General features: G+C 45.7%; 1 protein-coding gene and 1 pseudogene across 12 annotated transcripts in view; both read left to right on the top strand.

The window, feature by feature from the left end:
* Positions 1 to 19,728, top strand: part of LOC132207181 (uncharacterized) — a 95,021-nt pseudogene that overhangs the window by 38,749 nt on the left and 36,544 nt on the right.
* Positions 1 to 19,728, top strand: part of LOC132207173 (late histone H2B.L4-like) — a 228,244-nt gene that overhangs the window by 13,061 nt on the left and 195,455 nt on the right. The window contains exon 4 of one of the 12 annotated variants that reach the window (XR_009443358.1): positions 15,421 to 15,765. The exons of 9 other annotated variants lie outside the window; for them this stretch is intronic. The gene's annotated coding sequence lies outside the window, so the exon portion shown is untranslated. Of the gene's footprint in view, positions 1 to 7,168; positions 7,189 to 10,184; positions 10,206 to 15,420; positions 15,766 to 19,728 lie in introns of those variants that run through there. 2 more of the 12 variants (XR_009443359.1, XR_009443360.1) reach the window with 2 other exon arrangements.

Here is a 19,728-nt window from a genome sequence, read left to right on the forward strand (position 1 = left end):
CTACAATTTTGGTTCCCATCCCCCTGCTGAATTAGCTTAAACCCACCCGAATAGGCTGAGCAAATTTTGCCCCCAGGAGATTGGTACCCCTCTGGTTCAGGTGAAGACCATCTTCCTTGTAGAGGTCCCACCTACCCCAGAAAGAGCCCCAATTATCCAAGAATCCAAAACCCACCCTCCTGCACCATCCCTGTAGCCACGTGTTCAACTCCTCTCTCTCCCTATTCCTTGCCTCACTAGCACATGGCACGGGCAACAAACCAGAGACGACAACTCTGTTCGTCCTAGCTCTCAGCTTCCATCCTAGCTCCCTGAATTTCTGCCTTAAATCCCCATCTCTCTTCCTACCTATGTCGTTGGTGCCAATGTGCTTCCTCGGCTTTACGCAGCTCTGGATGCTGCAGTGTGTTATGGCTCACTTGAACAGTGTTTTGATGCAGCTCCATTAGTGGGGATTGGCGTGATTGCAGTTGTAGTTGAGTACCTGATCAGTATGTATTAAAAACTGTAATAACTGCACTGTTAAGACTCTTGTAACTGAAACTGACAGATACAGCTTGATGTGGAGTGCCTCCAAGATGGATTCTTGGAACAGCTGGTACTGGAACCTACCAGGGAGAAGGCAATTCTGGGTCTGGTGTTGTGCAATGAACCAGATTTGATGAGGGACTTCAAAGTAGAGGAGCCATGAGGAAGTAGTGACCATAACATGATAAGTTTTAATCTGCAATGAGAGGGAGAAGGGAGAATCGGAAGTGTCAGTATTGGCGTTGAACAAAGGGAACTATGGAGCTATGAGGGAGGAGCTGGCCAAAGTTCAATGGTTCAATACCCTCGCAGGGATGGCAGTGGAACAACAATGGCAGGTATTTCTGGATATAATGCAGAAGGTGCAGGATCCATTCATTCCAAAGAGGAAGAAAGATCCTATGGGGAGGCAGGGCCGGCCGTGGCTGACAAGGGAAGTTAAGGACTGTATAATGATAAAAAAGAAGTAGTATAACATAGCAAAGATGAGCGGGAAGCCGGAAGACTGGGACAGTTTTAAACACCAACAGAGGGTAACAAAAAAGGCAATACATGGAGAAAAAAATGAGGTACGAAGGCACACTGGCCAAAAATATAAGAGGATAGTAAAGGACATCTGCCAATGTGGTATACTGCATCCACTGTACCCGGTGTGGCTCCCTCTACATTGGGGAAACCAAGCGGAGGCTTGGGGACCGCTTTGCAGAACACCTCCGCTCAGTTCGCAACAAACAACTGCACCTCCCAGTCGCAAACCATTTCCACTCCCCCTCCCATTCTTTCGATGACATGTCCATCATGGGCCTCCTGCAGAGCCACAATGATGCCACCCAAAGGTTGCAGGAACAGCAACTCATATTCCGCCTGGGAACCCTGCAGCCTAATGGTATCAATGTGGACTTCACTAGTTTCAAAATCTCCCCTTCCCCCACCACATCCCTAAACCAGCCCAGTTCGTCCCCTCCCCCCACTGCACCACACAACCAGCCCAGCTCTTCCCCTCCACCCACTGCATCCCAAAACCAGTCCAACCAGTCTCTGCCTCCCTAACCTGTTCTTCCTCTCACCCATCCCTTCCTCCCACCCCAAGCCGCACCCCCATCTATCTACTAACCTCATCCCACCTCCTTGACCTGTCCATCTTCCCTGGACTGACCTATCCCCTCCCTACCTCCCCACCTATACTCTCTCCACCTATCTTCTTTTCTCTCCATCTTCGGTCCGCCTCCCCCTCTCTCCCTATTTATTCCAGAACCCTCACCCCATCCCCCTCTCTGATGAAAGGTCTCGGCCCGAAATGTCAGCTTTTGTGCTCCTGAGATGCTGCTTGGCCTGCTGTGTTTATCCAGCCTCACATTTTATTATCTTAATACAGAGGATAGTAAATGTTTTTTTAGGAATGTGAAAAGAAAAAAAATGGTTCAGACTAAAATTGGGCCCTTGAAGTCAGAAACGGGTGTATTTATTATGGGGAACAAGGAAACGGCAGAAGTTGAGTAGGTACTTTCCTTGTGTCTTCCCTCGTGAAGACAGATCGAATCTCCCAGATGTTATAGTGGCTGAAGGACCTAAGGTAATGGATGAACTGAAGGGAATTTATATTAGGCAGGAAATGGTGTTGGATATATTGTTAGGTCTGAAGGCTGATATGTCCCTGAGACCTGATGGTCTGCGTCCCAGGGTACTTAAGGTGGTGGCTCCACAAATCGTGGACGCATTGGTAATTATTTTCTAATATTCTATAGATTCAGGATCAGTTCCTGCGGATTGGAGGGTGGCTAATGTTGTCCCACTTTTCAAGAAAGGAGGGAAAGAGAAAATAGGGAATTATAGACCGTTAGCCTGAAGTCAGTGGTGGGAAAGATGCTGACGTCAATCATGAAGGAAGAAATTACGAACTATATGGATAGCAGTAACAGGATAGGGCAGAGTCAGCATGGATTTACAAAGGGGGAAATCGTGCTTGACTAATCTTCTGGACTTTTTTGAGGATGTAACTATGAAGATGGACAAGGGAGAGCCAGTGGATGTAGTGTACCTGGACTTTCAGAAGGCCTTTGATAAAGTCCCACATAGGAGATTAATGAGCAGAATTCGGGCACATGGTATTGGGGGCAAAATACTGGCTTGGATTGAAAATTGGCTGGCTGACAGGAAGCAAAGAGTAGTGATAAACGTGTCCCTTTCGGAATGACAGGCAGTGACCAGCGGCGTTCCACAAGGTTCGGTGCTGGGACCGCAGCGGTTTACAATATACATTAATGATACAGATGAAGGCATTAAAAGTAATATTAGCAAATTTGCTGATGACACAAAGCTGGGTGGCAGGATGAAATGTGAGGAAGATGTTATGAGAATACAGGTGACTTGGACAGGCTAGGTGAGTGGACGGATGCATGGCAGATGCAGTTTTATGTGGATAAATGTGTGGTTATCCACTTTGGTGGCAAGAACAGAAAGGCAGATTACGATCTAAATGGAGTCAAGTTAGGTAAAGGGGAAGTTCAACGAGATCTGGGTGTTCTTGTACATCAGTCAATGAAAGCAAGCATGCAGGTGCAGCAGGCAGTGAAGAAAGCTAATAGCATGCTGGCCTTCATAACAAGAGGAATTGAGTATAGAAGCAAAGAGGTCCTTCTGCAGCTGTACAGGGCCCTGGTGAGACCGCACCTGGAGTATTGTGTGCCGTTTTGGTCTCCAATTTTGAGGAAGGACATTCTGGCTATTGAGGGAGTGCAGCGTAGGTTCACAAGGTTAATTCCCAGAATGGCAGGACTATCATATGTTGAAAGATTGGAGTGACTGGGCTTGTGTACACGAGTTTAGGAGGATGAGAGGGAATCTGAGTGAGATGTATAAAATTATTAAGGGTTTGGACACTCTGGAGGCAGGAAACATGTTTCTGTTGATGGGGGAGTCCAGAACCAGAGGACACAGTTTAAAAATAAGAGGTAGGCCATTTAGAACAGAGTTGAGGAGAAATGTCTTCACCCAGAAAGTGGTGGATGTATGGAATGCTCTGCCCCAGAAGGCAGTGGAGACCAAGTCTCTGGATAGTTTCATGAAAGGGACAGATAGAGCTCTTAAAGATAGTGGAATTAAGGATTATGGGGATAAGGCAGGAACAGCATACTGATTGTGGATGATCAGCCATGATCATAATGAATGGTGGTATTAGCTTGAAGGGCCGAATGGCCTACTCCTGCACCTATCGTCTGTTGTCTAAACATTCACACAGCAAAACAGTGTCGTGGATAGACTGATAATTTCAGACACATATTCACTTAGTAGAAACTGACTGAAAGAGAATGACATCTATACTCAGGTACCCAGAGAGCAGAAACTGACAGGAACAGGTTGATGATAACACTGACATGTATAGGGTGATCCCTACACTCTCTCATTCCAATTGCATTAACTGAGTGGTACAGATTGATTCCTGCACTCTCACATTGACACAACAGAAAGTGGCAGAGACAGACAGATAACTGCATTCATTCACGCAGCACAAATTGTGAGGACGAGGTTGACAACATACACTCTCACATTCACAGAGCAGAAACTGACAGCTGCAAAGTAAATCTGCTCTCAGACATTCACAAAGCAGAAACTGAAAGGCCCATTTAGATACCCTCACTCTCCGTTTCACACAGCTTAAATGGACAAAATAAAAATGGAAAGAACTACGGATGCTCCCCCCGCAGTGGTCGAGAATGACCTCATAGCCTCACCCTGCCCCCGCAATAACTGCCAAAAGAGAATCCCCCTTCGTCCTCACTTACCACCCCACCAACGTCTGGATACAATACATCATCCACTGACACTTGCACCATCTACAATTCGACCCCACCACCAAAGACATTTTTCCTTCCCCACCCTTGTCTGCCATCCGGAGAGACCACTCTCCGCGACTCCCTTGTCTGCTCCACACTCTCCTCCAACCCCACCAGACCTGGCGCTTTCCCCTGCAACAGCAGGAAGTGCTGCACTTGCCCCCACACATCCTCCCTCACCCGCATCCCAGGCCCCAAGATGACCTTCCGCATCAAGCAGATGTTCACCTGCCCATCCGTCAATGTGGTATACTGCATCCGCTGTACCCGTTGTGGCTACCTCCACATTGGGGAAACCAAGCGGAGGCTTGGTGGCCGCTTTGCAGAACACCTACACTCGGTTTGCCAATAACAACTGGACCTCCCAGTCGCAAACCATTTCAACTCCCCATCCCAATCCTTAGACAACACGTCCATCCTGGGCATCCTGCAGTGCCATAACGATGCGTAGGTTGCAGGAACAGCAACTCATACTCCGCTTGGGAACCCTGCAGCCTAATGGTATCGATGTGGATTTCACCAGCTGCAAAATCTCCCCTCCCCCCACTATATCCGAAACCAGCCCAGCTCATCCCCGCCTGCCGAACCTGTTCTTCCTCTCACCTATTCCCTCCTCCTACCTCATGCCGAACCTCCATTTCCTACCTCCTAACCTCATCCCGCCCCCTTGACATGTCCGTCCTCCTCAGACTGACCTATCCCCTCCCTACCTCCCCACCCATACTCTCCTCTCCACCTATCTTCTCCTCTGTCCATCTTCAGTCCACCTCCCCCTCTGTCTCCCTATCTCTTTCAGAATCCTTCTCCCTCTCCCCCTTTTTCTGATGAAGGGTCTAGGCCCGAGATGTCAGCTTTCATGCTCCTAAGATGCTGCTTGGCCTGCTGTGTTCATCCAGCCCCACACCTTTTTATTTGCGGATGCTGTAAATCGGGAACAAAAACCAAGCTGCTGGAAAAGCTCAGCAGGTCTGGCAGCATCTGTGAGGGAGAAAATATAGTTAACATTTCAGGTCCAGTGTACAGATCGATAACTAAACTCACATCTTCACATTGAGGAATCTTTGAGCAAGAGTCTGATAATTACAGTCATACATTCACAGAACAGGAACTCACAGGCACAGATTGATAACTAAACTCATATTTTAACATAGCAGAAACTGACTGGCATAGATTGGAAACTGCATTCACATTATCTTGTCAGCTGCATCTAACATGTACAGATAGATAACTACACTCATACATTCACACTGTAAATACTGACAATGACAAACAGATAGCTTCAATCCCACCTATTGCATAGCAGAAACTGTCAGGAACAGATTGATAACTGCACTCAAATGTTGACACATCAGAAGCTGACCAGCACTGTTTAATATCCAAACTCTCATAATCACATACCAGAAAATGGCAGGTACAAATTGACAACCACACTCTCGCATCCACAGTCACAGAAACTGACAGGGAAAGAACTGATAAAAGCATTCAGACATTCACATCGCAGACCCTGGCAGAAATAGAGTGACAACTAAACTCTCACATTCTTATAACAGAAACTCATGGATAGACTTAAAATTTATTCATCAAGCAGAACCTGACAGATACAGAGTGATAACTGCTGCCAAACATTCGCAGAGCACATATGAAAATAAACAAGTTGATAACTAAACACCCATTTTCACGTGACAGGAGACTGATGGGGAAAAAATAGCACATACACTCACACATTCACGAGGCAAAGACAGATATGGACAGAATGATAACTACAATTACACGTTCATGCAGCAGAATCTTTCAGGAATGTGCTGATAATTGTACAAACAAACTGACTTAGGAGAAACTGACAGTCACAGATTTAAAACCACACTCTCGTTTTCACAAACTAGAAAAACTGGCAGGTACTGCGTGACACCTGAACTCAAATAGTCACAGAACAAAGTCTCCCAGGTACAGTGTGATAACTACATTCTCACATCTGCCGAACGGAAACTAAACTCACGTATTGACAGAGCAGAAATTGGCAGGTCCAGAGTACTGCCTGCACTCTTATATTGATACCACCGAATGGACATTTAGGTACAAGTAACAACACTCATGCATTTTCTTGGAGAAACTGTCAGGCATGGATTGAGAACTACACCCACACTTTCACAGAGCACAGATTGAAAGGAACAGACTAATAATGTCACACTTTCAGACAACAGAAATGATAGAGGCAGATGACCTGAAATATCAAGGGACATTGAGGATCTGGTCAGGAAAGGGAAGAAGGCATACATTGGGTTTAAACTATCAGGCTCAAGTGAATCTCTAGATAACTATAAAGAGTGGAGAAGCACACATCAGAGGGAAATCAGAAGAGCAAAAGATGGCATGAAATGGATCTGGCAGAAAAGGTTATAGAGGCTCCATGGCTATATTAAGACTAAAAGCTTGGCTGGGGAAAGGAGGTCCCCTTAAAGATCAGGTTGGTAGTCCGTGTGTGAAGCCACAGCAGAAGAGGAGGATTTTTAACGAATATTTCTCCTCAGTGTTTGCTGAGGAGAGAATCATGGATACTGAGGAAATAAGGGAAGGAAGTGGAGATATTTTGTACCGCACATATATGACCAGAGAGTGAGTGTTTGCAGCCTTAGATCATATTTAAGATGGATGAATTCCCAAGGCCTGATAAAGTCCATCCTCAGATTTTGTGGGAAGCTCAGAAAGAAATTGCAGAGGCCCTTCCCTTGCTGAGATTTTAGCCTCATTTTTAGCCACTGGTGAAGTTCTGGATACTGGAGGGTGGCTAATGTTTTCCATTGTTTAAGAGATGGAGCTAAGACAAGCCAGGGAACTTCCAGCCAGTGAGCCTAACATCAGCAGTAAGCAAGTTATTGGAGAGGATACCGAGTGACAGGATCAATGAACACAGTCAAGGTATGATTACGGATAGTCATCACGGATTTGTGTGCGGGAAGGCACATCTGACAAATTTTTGAGCATTTCAAAGAGGGAACCAAGTGGAGGGCAGTGGATGTACTCTGTATGGACTTTAGTAAGGCCTTTGACAAGGTCCTGCACGGCAGAGCCCCTCTCACCGCCAGCCAAGCAATGTCCTTGTGCTTGTTTTTAAAATTCTGGTGATGACGCATTCTGCTGATCGACTTTGGCAGTCTGCGTGGGCAACCACACGACGGGATCCACATTCTCCTTTTCCCGATGGGTCTCGAGGATATTACGTGCTGACCACTGCCTGGCGGCCTTGTGGTCAAAGGTGTTTCAAAAATTTCTCCACGAAGGACAGGTGGTACGGGACGGTCCAACTACGCAGAGCGTTCTGCGGCAACGAGGCCAGGCCCATCCATCGCGACACAGTGGACAGGTAGAACCTTGGTATGCAGTGACACTTGGTGTTTGCGGACTGAGGATCTACGCACAGCTTGATGCAGCCACACACAAAGGTAGCCATCAGGGCGAGGTTAGCGTTCGGTACACCCTTTCCCCTGTTTTCCAGGTCTTTGTACATGGTGTCCCTGCGGACCTGGTCCATCCAGCCTCGACCCCCAAATGAAGTGGAAGATGGCCCGGGTGACTGCAGCGGCGCAGGTCCAGAGAATAGGCCAGGCCTGCGCCACATAGAACAGTACCGAAAGCCCCTCTCACCTGACAAACAGGTTCTTACCCGTGATGGAGGGGGACCGGAGGGTCCACCTGTCCAGCTTCTGCTTCAGTTTGGTGATATGCTCCTCCCAAGCCTTAGTGCACACCCCACCTCCACCGAACCAAACACCCAGCACCTTCAAGTAGTCTGTCCTGACGGTGAAGGGGACGAAGGAGCGGTCGTCCCAGTTCCTGAAGAACATGGCCACGCTCTTACCCCTATTGACTTTGGCACCCGAGGCCAGTTCAAACTGGCCGCAGATGTCCAACAGCGTACTCACCGACCGAAGATCGGTGCAGAAGACGGCGACATCGTCCATGTACAGGGAGGTTTTGACCTGAAGGCCTCCGCTGCCTGGGATAGTCACGCCCTTAAGGCTCATGTCCTCCCTGATGTTCTGGCCAAGGGCCCAATATTGCGCACGAAAAAGGCAGGAGAGAGCGGGCAGCCCTGCCTGACTCCAGATCTGATGGGAAAACTGTCTGATTCCCACCCATTGATCAAGACTAGGCTAAAGATGTTGGTGTAGAGCAGCCGGATCCAATTGCGGCTGCCCTCCCCGAACCTCAATTTGGAGAGCATGTCCCTCATGTAAGCATGAGAGACCCTTTCGAAGGCCTTCTCCTGGTCCAGGCTGACAAGGCAGGTGTCCACCCTCCTGTCCTGCATGTAGGCGATCATATCCCTGATCAGCGCGAGGCTCTCAGCGATCTTCCTGCCTGGCACAGCACAGGTTTGGTCAGGGTGAATCGCCGACTCCAGGACAGACCTGACCCGGTTGGCTATGACCTTGGCCAGGATTTTGTAGTCCACGTTCAATAATGAAATGGGACGCCAATTCTTAATTTCTTCCCTCTCCCCCTTCCTCTTGTAAATGAGGATGATGATGCCCTTCGTCATGGACTTGCACATTGCCCCTGCCCGAAGCGCACTATCGTACACCTCCAGCATGTCCTGGCCGACCAGGTCCCACAGAGCGGAATACAGCTCGACCGGTAAGCTGTTGCTTCCGAGAGTCTTATTCCTCTCCAAGGACTTGAGGGCTCTGTTCAGCTCATCCAGGGATATTGGCCGGTCCAGCCACTCCACAGTGCCGTTGTCCAAGATCTTCGTGATAGATGACAGGAACCACTCAGAGGCCGTTCTGTCCATGGGCTTCGTGTCCTACAGTCTGGCGTAGAAGGATCTGCTGATCCTCAAAATGTCGGGACGAGACGACGTCACCGAGCCATCATCCTCCTTCAGCTGGAGGAGCATTGTAAAACTGGCCTCACCTACGTCCTCTACAGCCACGACATGACATCACTCCTATACTGAATGTTCTGACCAATGAATGCAAGTGTGCCAAACACCACCTTCACCATCGTGTGTACCTGTGACTTCTCTTTCAAGCACCATGCGCCTGTACCCTAGGTCTCCTGTCCGGAATACACCCAGGGACTGTTTTTCTATAATAAAATAATAATGAGCACTGCATTTGGAGACTCAATTATCAAGTCAGTGTTAATGTGGTGGAGGATGAATGGCAGGTGTGTATACAAGATGTTTTCCTGGACTATCACATTGAGGCACCAATCTGGGATCATATAAGGATTTGGTATTTTGTAATGAGAAAGGATTCATGAATACCTGTTCTTCAGATTAGCCCATAGGAAATAGTGATTGTAACATCATAGAATTTAGGAAATAGTGACCATAATGTCGCAATTTTGGTTAAGTTTGAATGTGACATTGTTCAGCTTTAAGATGAACAAAGGAAAATATAAATATAAAAGAAGAGGTCATCTGAAGGAAAGTTTAAAAATACACAAAAATAGTCAATAGGAAATAGGCAATTCTATAAACAAATAATTCAGGCTCCAAAACAAGACTGTAAGTTGCTGGAAGTGCTCGGCAAGTCAGCAGCATGTGTGAAGAAATAAGTCAGAACTGGCTGGGATCACTGGACCCGAAACGTTAAGTCTGGTGTTTTCCCGATTTACAGCATTCACAGGTCTTTCAGTTTTTACTTCAGGTTCCACAACGGTTGTACATTCTTTTAATGTATAAACGTTCAACGGGAACAGTGGATCTAATGAAGGATCACTAAAGATATATAACATTTTGTGAGGTGAAATCAAGCAGATTAAGGGACTGCCAGAAACATAATTGGCACATTTTTGGCTATTCTTTCCTAACTGCAGATTCTGAAGTTGGTCATGCTGACTTGAAGGTGTCCAATGTAACCTCTTGGATAGTGATGAAAATGGGACAATTGAGATCTTCGTTAGCTTGGTGACCACAATAGAGAACATGTTAGAATCTGTTCGAGAGAACCTGGTACATGAACAGGAATCGAAGATTGAATATATGGGACAGAGCCAACAAGGCAGCATTAAAAGGCGATCGTGCTTGGTAAAACTGATGGAGATTTTGATGATATTAGTTACAGCATCAGTAAATGAGAAAAAGAGAGTTGATTTTTTTTAATTCATTTGTGGGATTTGGGCATCGCAGGATGGCCAGTATTTCTTGCCCACCCCTCGTTGCCCTTGAGAAGGTGGTGGGAAGCTGCCTTCTTGAACTGTTGCCATCCAACGGCTGTGGGTTGCCCCACAGTGCCATTACAGAGGGAATTCCAGGATTTTGACTCAGCATAAGCGAAGGAACAGCGATACATTTCCAAGTCAGGGTGGTAAGTGGCTTGGAGGGGATCTTGAAGCTGGTGGTGTTCCCATCTGTCTGCTGCCCTTGTCCTTCTCAATGGAAGTGGTTATGGATTTGGAAGGTGCTGTCAGAGGATCTTTGGTGAATTTCTGTAGTGCATCTTGCAGACGGTACACACTGCTGTTACTGACTGTCGGTGGTGGAGGGAGTGGATGCTTGTGGATGTAGTGCCAATCAAGCGGGATCCTTTGTGCTGGTTATTGTCAAGCTTCTTGAGTGTTGTTGGGGCTGCTCTCATCCCGTCACATGGGTAGTATTCCATCACATTCCTGACTTGTGTCTTGTAGATTGTGGACAGGCTTTAAGGAGTCAGGAGAGAAGTGAGTCACTGTGGTAGTCTCAGCTCTGACCAGCTCTTGTACCAACTGCGTTCATGTGCTCAGCCCAGTTGAGTTTCTGCTCAATGATAACCCCCAGGATGTTGATGGTGGAGGGTTCAGTGATGCCTCCAACATTGAATGTCAAGGGGTGGTGAATAGATTGTCTCTTATTGGTGATGGCCATAGCCTTCTTGCATTTGAACACAGACTGCTTCAGTATCTGTGGAGTGACAAATGGTAATGAACAGTGGCGAATATCACCACTTCTGACCTTATGAGGTGGGAAAGGCCATTGGTGAAGCAGCTGAAGATGGTTAGGCTGAGGACACTATGCTAAGGCACTCTGGCAGAGATGTCCTGGAGCAGAGATAATTGACCTCCAACAACCACAACCATCTTCCTGGGTGTCACGTATGGCTCCAACCACTGGAGACTTTGCCCCCGATCCCCACTGGTTCCTTTGCCAGGGCTCCTTGACGCCCAGTCTAATGCAGCCTTAATGTCAACAGCTGTCATTCTCAGCTCACCTCTGGGATTCAGCTCTTTTGCCCATGTTTGAACCAAGGCTGTAATGAGGTCAGGAGCTGAGTGGCCCTGGTGGAGCCCAAACTGGGCGTCACTGAGCAGGCTGTTGCTGAGAAGGTGCTGCTCCATAGCACTGTTGATGACACTTTCCATCAATTCCTGATGATTGAGAGTAGACTGATGGGGTAGTAACTGGCCGGGTTGCATATTTCCTGATTTTTGAGTACAGAGCATAACTTGGGAAATTTTCTACTTTGCCGGGTAGATACCAGTGTTGTAACTGTCCTGGAACAGCTTGGCTCGGGGACTGGCAAGTTCTGCAGTACAAGCCTGCAGTACATTTTCCGGAATGTTGTCAGGGCCCGTAGGCTTTTCTGGACCCAGTGTCTCCAAAGTTTCTCGCTATCACATGGAGAGAATCAAATTGGCTGAAGACTGGTATTTGTGATGCTGGGGACCACTGGAGGAGGCTGAGATGGATTACCCACTTGCCAATTCTAGCTGAAGATTGCTGTGAATGCTTCAGCCTCACCTTTTACACAGATGTGCTGGGCTCTTCCATCATTGAGGATGGGGATATTTGTGGAGACTCCTCCTCCAGTGAGCTGTTTAATTGCCCACCACCATTCATGACTGGATGTGGCAGGCCTGCAGAGCTTAGATCTGATCTGTGGGTTGTGGGATCGCTTAGCTCTGTCTCTCAGTTGCTGCTTTTGCTGTTTAGTGAGCAGTATTCCTGTTTGGTGGCTTCACCAAGTTCACACCCCATCTTCAGATGTGCCTGGTACTGCTCCTGGCATGCCCTCCTGCACACTCCGTTGAACCAGGGTTGATCCCATGACTTGATGGTAATGGTTGACTGGGGGATATGCTGGGCCATGAGATGACAGATTATGCTGGAGTACAATCCTGCTGCTGTTGATGGCTCACAGTGCCTCATAGATGTCCAGTCACAAGTAACTAGATCTGTGCAAAGTCTGTCCCATTTAGCATGGTGATAGTGCCACACAATACAATGGAATGTGCTGGTGGGGCTGTGTCTTCACAAGTGCGATGGTCACCCTTACTGATACTGTCATGGACAGATGCAACTGCAGCTGGCAGGTTGGTAAGGATGAGACCGAGTATGCTTTTCCCTCTTGTTGGTTCCCTCACCACCTGCCACAGATCCAGCCTGGCAGCGATGTCCTTTGGGCACTGACCAGCTCGCTCTGCAGTACTGCTGCCGAGCCACTCTTGGTGGTAGGTATTGAAATCCCCCACTCAGAGTGCATTTTGTGTCCTTGCCATCTTCAGTGCTTCCTCCAAGTGATGTTCAACATGGAGTACCGATTCATTAGCTGAAGGAGGATGGTATACGGTCATCATCAGGAGCTTTCCTTGCCCATATTTAATCTGAAACCATAAGACGTCATGGGGTCTGGAGTCAGTGTTGAGCTCTCCCTGAGCAACACCCTCCCTACTGTATGTCACTGTGCGGCCACCTCTGCTGGGCCTGTCCTTTCGGTGAGACAGGACATACCCAGGGATGGTGATGGTGGTGTCTGGGACATTGTCTGTAAGTTATGATTCTTTAGGTATGACTATGTCAGGTTGTTACTGGACGTGTCTGTGAGGCACATCTCCCAAGTTTGGCACTAGCCCCTAGTTGGCAGTGAGGAAGTCATTGCAGGATCAACAGTGCTGTTTCTGCCGTTGTCTTCGCCAGTGCTGAGGTTAATGCTCGATGATCCGTCTGGTTTCATTTCATTGAGACTCTGTAGCGATTGGTACTTCAGTGGGCAACTGAGAGTTAACTACATTGCTGTAGGTCTGGAGTCGCATGTATGCCAGACCAGGTGAGGATGGCAGATTTCTTTCCCTGAAGGGGATTAATGAACCAGATGTGTTTTTGCAAGAATCAACAATGGTTTCATGGTCATCAATAGATTCCTAATTCGAGGCTTTTTTAAAAAAAAATTGAATCGAATTCCACCACCTGCCCTGGTGGGATTCGAACCCTGGTCCCAAGAAGATGAGCTGGGTTTCTGGTTTAATAGTCCAGCGCTGATACCACCCGGCCATCACCTACCCTATCAGAAGGCTTTCAACCAAATCCCACACAGGATTCCAACAAATGTAATTGCACCGGAAGAGATTGGATGTATTGAATAATATGATCACAAATTACTCAGCCTGTGGGACAGGGTGGATTGAACTGGAAGATTTTGAAATTGCTCCATACAGAGAAAGCAGAGATAAGAAAAGAATATATCATGATCAGGAGGCAAGCTCTCCTCACGTGATGTTACAACCATGAAACATCATGATCTAGAAATCATTGAAGATATCAGCACAGGCAGGCTGTGGTGAAGAAGCCATGCAGGATTATCTGCGCACTCAGTCAGGATTATGTATCTCTATATGTATCCCTTGTTATTTTCTTTTGCTTCACACAGTCAACCTTGATGAATTCACATTTTCTCCTCATTTCCCTTTAAAAATTGTTATTAACTCTGTCAGAAGAAAATGTAGATAATCCTGGCTTCATTTGCCAGGTTGGAGAACATAGGAGAAGAGGAGACTGTTGCAACTTTATAAAACATGGGTTAGACTACAGATGGAATACTGTGTGCAGTTCAGATTACCACACTATTGCAAGGACATTATAACAAACAGAATGAGTGTGGAGGAGAGTCACCAGGATGTTGCTTGGGCTGGAAAGTCTCAGTTCTGAGGAGAGACAAGATATCAGAGATAATGGGAACTGCAGATGCTGGAGAATTCCAAGATAATACAATGTGAGGCTGGATGAACACAGCAGGCCAAGCAGCATCTCAGGAGCACAAAAGCTGACGCCCCGGGCCTAGACCCTTCATAGGTCTAGGCCCGGGGCGTCAGCTTTTGTGCTCCTGAGATGCTGCTTGGCCTGCTGTGTTCATCCAGCCTCACAGAGACAAGATATGTTGGGTTTGCCTTCTCTGGAGCAGAGGGGGGATCTGATTGAGGTCCGCAAAGATATGAGAGGCATAGACAGAGGAGATTGTGAGAATCTTTTCCCCATGGCAGGCAAGTCGAAGACCAGACAGCATAAGTTAAAGGTGAGCAGTTCGTGGTTGTGAGGAAACAATTTTTCATCCAAAGGACGGTAGAAATATGGACAGTGCTGGCTGAGACGGTGGTGGAAGCAGGTGCTCTCACATTTCGGAAGCATCTGGACAGTATTTTAAATGCCAGGACTTAGTCAGCCAGGAACATGTGCAGAAAAATAGGGTCAGTTTGTTGGTCAACATAGACAGGTGGGCTGAGGGGCCTGTTTCTGTGCTGCATGACTCAATGGCTCTGACTTGATTACTCAGATTCAGTGACAAGGACCAGGCCCATCTACACAACTTTGATAATGATTTGGATGATGTTGCAAATGGTAATATTTCCAAATTTGTTGAAAGAGGAGGCCATTCAGCCCTTTGAGTTTGTTCCACTATTCAATAGGCTCATGGCTGATTTGATGCTGCTCAAATAGTACTGATGCAGATTCAGGAATGTGACTACCTCAGAAATGCCTTCCACTCATTTCTACCAACACCTCACTCCCCCTTTCCCTCCCACAAGTATTCCTATAGTCTAGTCTGCCTCAATTCAAATATATTTCATCATGCCAGTACATTTCCTTCGCTGTCGAGAAGTTTCTATGAGTCCAATTCACTTTAGCCTGCCCCACGACATCATTCACTCCCATTCTGCCCCTCAATTTCTGAGTCAGTTTATCTTCCCCTTGACCAAACATCAGCATGCCTTTTCCCTTGAACCATTCAGTTAATTTCTCCTATCACAGTTGCAAATTGTGCAGTCATTTCCAAGTGACTTCTCTCTCTTCATAAAAACACAGATCAACTCTCGTTTCACCAGAACTGAAGTTCCTCCAGCGGGTTCCAAAGACAGCTTTCTCCCCTTCCTGCATATAATTGAATTTGATCTTGCCAACTACACACTCACTCAGGATTATTTATCTATACAGGTATCCCTTGTTATGTTCTTTTGCTTTACAGTAGTTAACCTTGATGAATTCACTGTTTCTCCTCATTCCCCTGTAAAAATTGTTATTAACTCTGTCAGAAAACAATGTAGATCAATGGGATAAACACTAAGTTTTCACTTTCAAAATACTGGGCTACAATAATTGAAGGTATTGACTAAATTAAAAAGTGGCAGCGAACTAAATTCTTTTGATGCACTTCCACAGTTGACCAGTTCCTGAATTATGCAAAGTAACTCATTACTTAAAGCCATCTTTGTGGAGTTAAAAGCACAAACTGAGAGGACCTACTACTCACCAATTGCAAGAAGGATTGGAAAAGCAAACATTTTCCGACAAAATTCTCACCCGATATTTGGATGTTGAGATCTGTGAGTTGATTTCTGACTGGTTGGAAGATAACAGGCAGTTTGAACAAGGTGAAACAGGAAATGAGATGGCAACACAAGTTATCATGCCGTTTGCCAATGCATTTTCTGGCAAAAAGTTATTGCTAACATCAAAAAACAGGCAACTTTGTTGAGCAGGCAGCACAGAAACAGTGCGTGGAAGTGAGAGCCTATAGGCCCTTCAAGCCGGTTTACACACTGTGGCTAAATCTAGCTCAGTTGGCTGGACTGTTAACTTGTCCTGCAGAGTCACACTAACCAGTTCAATTCCCACAGCCAGCTGAGGTTACTGCAAAGTTCTCACCTTCTCCCCCTCACCCCTCACTTGAGGCATGCTGACCTTCAGATGAAACCCACCACAAGTCATTTCTCTCCCTGACAAAAAGAGTGGCACTGTGGCAAGTTTACCATTACCGAGGGGTTAGTAGTCATGACAGATCTCGTGGCTACATGATTGCATGAAGAAATTCTGACTGTACATGTAAATGGAATGTTTAAAGTGCATAAGGTGTATTTGAAATCAATTCAAAAAATAATTTACACCGTGACAATTTGTCAATTCTGTAAAGCTGTAAAACATGCTGTTATAAGTCTGAGGAACATAGTGTTCATTTGAGAGAAGAAAAGCTGAATGTACATCACATATTAGCCCTGTATATATCGATCTCCCTGAGACATAGCGTCCTTTTTAAAATTTACTCATGGCCAGCAATTACTAACCATCCCTAGTTGTTTTAAGGAGTTGCTGGTGATCTGCCTGTTGAATTGCCGAACTGGAGAGAAACTGTGAGGTAGAATGTGAAGCGGTTTGGAAAATCACATCTTCCTAGCTCCTTAAAGCTCTGTCTGAATTTAAATTTTTATTTCAATTAGTGTGGCATAAAAATTAGAATTCTGAAAATAAAACTGAAATTGTCAGAAGGATTCCTGAGGCAGTCAAAGATTCATTCTGTTAATTATAAACTTAAATTATTTTGCTTTATCTCACCTATATCAATTTCATCTTAATAACATTCCAATTTAATAATGTAACTCCCTCTCACCTTTCAATTCAATGTTCAGAACACCAACTGAATCATTCATGATGCAGCTTTGTTCAATATGTTTAATTCAGCTGCTTCATCGATGAGCTTCCCTCTGTTGTAAGGTCAGAAGTAGGATGTTTGCCAAAAATTGTACAATGTTCAGCATGTTTCACCACTCCTCAGATACTGAAGCAGATCATGTAGTTTCCCAACAGTATTTCGATCAAACGGAAACCCTGCACCTCTCTCTACTTTCCCCAGAACAGCAGTGGCATTGAGTAGCTCCCACCAACTTCCTGTCAAACTGAATTTCTTCAAAAGGGAAACTCCATCATCTTGTATCTCTCCAACTGAAGGAAGGGTTGTTGTCCTTTGAACTGTTCTTGTGCAATTTTCATGCGAAGCATCTCCAGAGTCATAACATAAAACAAAGAACTGCGGATGAACAATGGTGATCTGAAACAGACAAGACCAGACATTTTGAGAAGAGTTCCAAACAAATGCGTATAATTACCAGCTTGTAATTAGTCTCTCGAAGTGAAAATTGACCTTGCGTTGTTGATCACCACTGATCCCCTCCCAGTCTCGAACTGCCAGGATTTTCAGTGCATTATTCCATTGATTACTCTCATGTTATTTGCCTTAAATGCACCTATTCTGTCCACATGATATTTCATAGATCATGGAATCTATACAGTGTGGAAACAGGGCCTTCAACGCAAAAAGTCCATACCAACATTCAAAGCAACCTACCCAGACCCATCCCCCTTTAACCCACCTAATCTACACATCCCTGAACACCATGGACAATTTTGCATGGCCAATCCACCTAAACTGCCTATCTTTGGGCTGTGGGAGCAAACCGGAGCACCCGGAGGAAACACGCACAGACACAGGGAGAATGTACAAGCTCCACACAAACAGTCGCCAAAGAGTGCAATTGAACCATTGTCCCTGGCAATGTGAGGCAGGGGAGAGAGAGAGAGAGAGAGAGAGAGAGAGCGAGATGCTTTGTGTCAGAATATTTTAAAAACTGGCCTTTTTGACTTGTTTGCAATAAATTCAATTCAACAATAAATTAATGGCCCAAAAGAGACTGCGGCTTTGAGTAAAAACCCATTTGGCTCAGTGAGGTCTACAACATAGAAACAGGCCCTTTGGCCCATCACGTCCATGCTGGTCAAAAACAACCCTTTAAATATTCCAATCGCATTTTCCCACCACTTTGTCTGTAGCATCAAGCTTTCCACCTAAATCCTCCTTCAATGTGATGAAAGTTGCTGCCTCTCCCACCCTTACAATTTTTGAGTTCCATATTCTCCATCATCCTGAAGGTGAAAAAGATTTTCCACACATCCCCTCTAACCCTCCTGCCTGAATTGCTGTATTATTAAGTTAATGAGTGATTAATACCCTCACAAGCATGTATATGACATGTTTGTTTGTCAGGAAACAGCTTTAAGCAAGTTACTGTCTCTCAATCCTGCCTTCGTACATCATGAAGCTTAGGCAAAGCGTATACTTGTAAAGGAAAAGCAAACCGTTGTTGAAATGTTGATTTTACAAGGAAATTTGCAAGGAAATTATTTTACCCACTACTTGGCGACCATTAACGTTCAAATAGAAAGCCCCAAAACCTGGTTTGACATTAAGAACTGCGGTACAAGATTTCACATTACTAACAAAATGAAATCTTTACTGGAAGGAAATGAATTGATGAAAAAAAACAAGCACACTGAACAGATCCATAGACGCCATTACTGAGCATCCTATGCATTCCCGTTCAATACTTAATTCCCTGAGTAACAATTGGACAATATGACATTTCAGGTTAAACATAGAACATAGAACAGTACAGCACAGAACAGGCCCTTCAGCCCACGATGTTGTGCTGACCGTTGATCCTCATGGATGCATCCTCAAATTTCTGTGACCATATGCATGTCCAGCAGTCTCTTAAATGACCCCAATGACCTTGCTTCCACAACTGCTGCTGGCAACACATTTCATGCTCTCACAACTGTCTGTGTAAAGAACCCGCCTCTGACATCCCCTCTATACTTTCCTCCAACCAGCTTAAAACTATGACCCCTCGTGTTAGCCATTTCTGCCCTGGGAAATAGTCTCTGGCTATCAACTCTATCTATGCCTCTCATTATCTTGTATACCTCAATTCGGCCCCCTCTCCTCCTCCTTTTCTAAGGTTGTCTTCTAAGAATTATTTTTTAAAGTTGTGAAATTTCCTGCTTCAGTTACCCTCCCACATGTTGCATCCCACCACTGGGTGAAAAAAAAATCAAATTTCCTCAATTTCCTGTCTTTCCCCTTGACACAATGTCCTATTAACCCTTTAACTAAAGGGGACTTATATTCTTCCCAAAAGGAGGAATCACAAGTATTGCCACAATCCTCTCAAAAGTTCTCCAAAGTGCCAGGCACTTCCACAGAAATGAATATCCATTCACAGCTTCCTGTTCTGGCCATTTTCGCTATTACCAATCGATTTGGCTTGCTTCCTTTGGCGGGTGGCTTCGTTCCCTCTAGAATTTAGAAGTTAAGCTACTGTCCTACTTTGGCGTTTTGAACATGCTGAATGTTTGCAATTCTTCACTCCTCTTGCAGCACCAGAACGGAAATCTGAGAGTTGCCATCCAGATGCAATTTAGGTTTTCCCTCATTTTCCTGGATCCAGTAAAATCTGACTTCTCTCTACATTGCTTCCTCATCATCAATTTTGATTGTTCTGA

Source organism: Stegostoma tigrinum, chromosome 44 (assembly GCF_030684315.1).
Source record: "Stegostoma tigrinum isolate sSteTig4 chromosome 44, sSteTig4.hap1, whole genome shotgun sequence".
Classification (NCBI taxonomy): domain Eukaryota; kingdom Metazoa; phylum Chordata; class Chondrichthyes; order Orectolobiformes; family Stegostomatidae; genus Stegostoma; species Stegostoma tigrinum.